The following is a 5,208-nucleotide window of genomic DNA, read 5'->3' on the forward strand; positions in this document are numbered from 1 at the left end:
GTTGGAAATCTAGCCATAGCTTTGCTTCATCCCTCAGAGCAAATGGGAAGAGCATGAGTTTGTATACCTCTGAGTTCACTCCATTTGTCTTCACAGTATCACAAATCTGCAGAAAACTAGAAATAAACTGATTTGGGTCTTCGTGAGGAAGACCATAATACTGCCAGTTTTGTTGCACCAGGGTGACCAATTGTGGCTTCAACTCAAAGTTGTTTGTAGCTATAGAAGGCACCACAATGCTTTTTCCATAAAGATCTGCAGTAGGAGCAGAGTAAGAGCCAAGTACTCTCCTTTGTTGCTCGTTCCCATTCGAGTTTGCCACATTGGCATTAGCAGCATCATTGGGATCCATAGTGGATTCTGCATCCTTGTAAAGTCTTGCTTGTTGTAAACGGTGCCAAAAATTTGGTGCGGTGATTTAACAACCACAGACTAATCGGCAACTACACCGGATCGTACCAAGTAATACATCAGGTGAGTGAAGGTCGATCCCACGAGAATTGATGGATCAAGCAACAATAATTGAATGATAGACTTAGTCAGGCAAACAGAAAGTAATGTTTGGGCAATATAAAAGACATTAAACAAAATAAAGAATATTGAAGAAAGGAAAATAAATAAATTGGGAAGAAAATATAGAGAAGATAGTAAAGGTTTCAGAGTTATCTATTCTTCCGGATTAACTTTTCTCACTAACTATTTTAATCATGTAGGATTTAATTTATGGCAAACCATATGTGACTAGACCCTAATTCCTTAGACCTTTCTAGTCTCCTCTAAAATTCATTAACTGCCAATTCCTTGGTCAATTAATTCCAATTAGAAACTGCATGATCAAATTCCAATTTATATGCCACAAAAACTTTAATTACCTAAAAATAAAATGATTATATGTCACATATCTCGTTAAATCCAGATAATTAAAATTTAGGAGAATATGTTTTCAAGCTGTTGTTCAAGTAAAGAGCTTTTCCAAGTTTTACAAGAACTCAAATAGAAAGAGGGTCAAACTTCCGTTCCACCCAAATTCATAAGATAAAGAGCGAAAACAATTCTTAAATTATAAATCCATACATGAATTAAAATAGAAAAAGTAATAAAATCAATCCATACAAATAGACAGAGCTCCTAACCATAACAATGGAGGATTAGTTGCTCATGGTTTAGAGAAGAAAATAAGGATTCTGATAAAATGTATTTTGGTAGTCTGGAATTGAATGAAAAGTTCAATGTTGCATATCCTTTTATATCTAATCCTAATAAATTTAAAATCTATCTTCTAAAACTAAAATAATATATTTTTCAAAAAGTAATATTTGAATTTAAATCAGAATAATCAGTAAGTCTTCAGTTGATGGGTGGGGACCACTTGTTTCGTCCATTCTGCAACTTCTAATCTGTGTTTTATGGGCTGGAAACTAGGTCAAAACAGCCCAGAAATTGCCCCCAGCATTTTTCTGCATTTTCTACATGTGGCACATGTCACGCGTACACCTCAGTTATGCGTATGCGTCGATGGTCTTTTTCGCAAGTAACGCGGACACGTCGGTCACGCACACGCGTTGCTATGCAATTCTTCAAATCATGCGTACGCATCAGTCACGCGCACGCGTCGCCATGGAAAGCTCCAAATCACGCGCATGCGTCAGTCACGCGTACGTGTCACTCCTCACTGCCATCTTCTTTGATTTTTGTGCTGCAGAAACTCCACCAAATCCAGCCGAATGTTACCTAAAATAAACAAAATTTCAAAAGACTCAAAGTAGTATCCATATTGGCTAAAAGAAAATTAATTCTTTATTAAACTCAACAAATTAGATGCAAATTCACTAGGAAAAGATAGGAAAGATGCTCACGCATCAAACGCCAAAGCTATCAACTTGCTCAACCGTGCAGCAGCTTCGAGAAATTCCGACGAGTATCAAGATGCACAACGGCAAAGGAAATCTAGGACAAACTTCAAATCACTCATGAAGGCACAACCCTAGTAAAGAAGATCAGAATAGACATGCTGAACAGAGAGTACAAAATGTTTGCAATGAAGAAAGGAGATACGATAGATGAGCTGTTCGAAAGATTCAACGTCATCATCACTGCCTTGGATGCTTTGGAAATCACATATCCTGAGTCTGTGCTTGTGAGGAGAATTTTTAGATGTCTCACAAAAGAATGGAAAACAAAAGCAATAGTGATAGTTGATAGTAGCAACATTGATAATATGACATATGATGATTTGAGAGGGAATTTGCTAGCTTTTGAAAACACTTATTTGAAAAAGGATACGAAAAAGAAAGGAATTGCCCTCAAATCTATTTCTGAACCCCTGGTTGATGAATCCAGTGATAACTCTTCTGAAAATGAATTTTTTTCATTTGAAAAAAAATTCAGAAAAATGGTGAAGCTAAAGGAGCAAGGCAAAGGAAGAAGCTCAAAGAAGACAAAGTAAGATCTCAGCAAAGTGTTTTGCTACAACTGCAAAGAGGCTGGGCATTTCAAATCAGATTGCCCTAAATTGAAGAAGAGGGATAAACCAAACAAGGGAAAGAAGAAAGGACTGATGGCTTCTTGGAAAGACTTGGAAAATGATTTTGATGAAGATGAAGAATCAGAAACTAAGTCTCAAACTTGCCTCATGGCAGATCACGTAGAGCAGGTAGTATTTCATAACCCTGACACTGAAGATATTTATCTCATGATTGATCATCTTTCTGAAAAAATCAAATACTTCCTAAATGAAAACCAAGTTCTTGAGTTTCAAATTACTATTTTAAAAGCTGAAAATGGTTTTTTCAAAGATAAATTAAGGGAAGCTGAAACTACTGTTGATCTTGTTGAAGAAAACAAGCAGTTAAAAGCTCAACTTAAAAGTTGTGAATACCACCATTCTGTGACTACAAATTTAAATTATTTTGAAGAAAATGAGTGGCTACATAAAGAAATAAAAAGGTTTAAAGAAGACTTAGCCAACTTTGCTCAAATTTCTGAAAATCTAAATCAACTCTTGGCTAGTCAAAAACCTCTTTATGATAAAGCTGGGTTGGATTTTCATAAAACTGCAAAATTTGCTGAAAAGCCTTCTTTTACAAACATGGCATCATCTTCAAATGACATAAGGTTTCAAAACCCAACAAGCTTTAAAAAAACAGCAATTCAAAGATTTTGTAGACTTTGCAATCGCAATGGACATTTTGCTATTCAGTGCTTCTTTGATGAAAGAATGATTAGAAATAAGGTTTACAAAGTTGTTTTTTATTATAATGACTTAGGACAAAGAAGATGGTTTGATGTCAAATGATCCAAATAGATTTGGATACTTAAGGTCACTTGAGCTTGTTTTGTAGGTTTGCCTAGCATCCAAGCGGAAAGACAACATGTGGTATATGGATAGTGGATGCTCTAGGCATATGACCGGAAAGGCAGCATTCTTCATCAAGCTTGATGAGTATGATGGAGGGTTTGTCATTTTCGGTGATAATAGGAAAGGAAAGATAGTGGCCATAGGTAAAGTTGGTAAGAGTTTTTATTCCTTCATAAATGATGTCTTACTTGTTGATGGTTTGAAACACAATTTACTAAGTATTAGTCAATTATGTGATCTTGGTTATGAAGTTATTTTTATAAAATTGGATTGCTTAGTTATTTGTGAAAAATCTGAGAAAATCTTGTTTGAAGCTAAAAGGTGTAATAATGTGTATGGATTGACTCTTGAGCATTTAAAAGATCAAAAAGTGATATGCTTTACATCACTTGAATCTAAAAAATGGCTTTGGCATAAGAAATTAGATTATGCAAGCATGTACCAAATTTCTAAACTTGTTAAGAAAAACTTGGTGAGAGGAATTCCTAACATTAAATTTGATAAGGATATTACTTGTGATGCTTGTCAACTAGGCAAACAAGTAAAATCCTCTTTCAAACCAAAAGATGGAATTTTCACTAAGAGGCCATTAAAAATGTTGCACATTGATCTTTTTGGTCCGACTAGAACTCAAAGTTTCGGAGGTAAACATTATGGCTTGGTAGTGATGGATGACTACTCTAAATTCGGTTGGGTTCTCTTCTTAGATCATAAGAATGATGCTTTCCATGCTTTTTCAATTCTTTGTAAAAAGATTCAAAACGAAAAGGATTTGAAAATTGCCCACTTGAGAAGTGATCATGAAAAGAAATTTGAAAATCAAGATTTTGAAAAATTTTGTGATGTTTTTGGCATTACACACAACTTTTCATGTCCTAGGACTCCTGGTGCACGAAATTGTAATCCGCACAACTAACCAACAAGTGCACTGGGTCGTCCAAGTAATACCTTACGTGAGTAAGGGTCGATCCCACGGAGATTATTGGTTTGAAGCAATCTATGTTTATTTTATTAATCCTAGTCAGGATGTCAATAAGATTAATTGGATTTAATGATAAGAAGTCAAAGTATTTGGAATAAGGAATTGTTACTTTATTAATGGAGAATATGTTGGAGTTTTGGAGATGCTTTGTCCTCTGAATCTCAACTTTTCCTTGAAATCCTTTTCCCACACGCAAGGTCCCTTCCATGGCAAGCTCTATGTAGGGTGTCACCGTTGTCAATGGCTACTTCCCATCCTCTCAGTGAAAACGTTCCTATGCTCTGTCACAGCACGGCTAATCATCTGTCGGTTCTCAATCAGGTTGGAGTAGAATCCATTGATTCTTTTGCGTCTGTCACTAACGCCCAGCCTTCAGGAGTTTGAAGCTCGTCACAGTCATTCAATCCCAGAATCCTACTCGGAATACCATAGACAAGGTTAGACTTTTCGGATTCTTATGAATGCTGCCATCACTCCGGCTTATACCACGAAGATTCTGATTAAGGAATCTAAGAGATATTCATTCATTCTGATGTAGAACGGATGTGGTTGTCAGGCACATGTTCATGGATTGAGGAAGGTGATGAGTGTCACGGATCATCACCTCCTCCATAATTAAGTGCGAATGAACATCTTAGATAAGAACAAGCGTGTTTGAGTGGAAAACAAAGGAATTGTATTAAATCATCGAGACGCTGCAGAGCTCCTTACCCCCAACAATGGAGTTTAGAGACTCATGCCGTCAAAAAGTATGTAATTTAGATCTGAAAATGTCATGAGGTACAAAATAAGTCTCTAAAAGTTGTTTAAATAGTAAACTAGTAGCCTAGGTTTACAGAAAATGAGTAAACTAAGATAATTGGTGCAT

The sequence above is a fragment of the Arachis duranensis genome, chromosome 7, assembly GCF_000817695.3.
Source record: "Arachis duranensis cultivar V14167 chromosome 7, aradu.V14167.gnm2.J7QH, whole genome shotgun sequence".
Taxonomy (NCBI): domain Eukaryota; kingdom Viridiplantae; phylum Streptophyta; class Magnoliopsida; order Fabales; family Fabaceae; genus Arachis; species Arachis duranensis.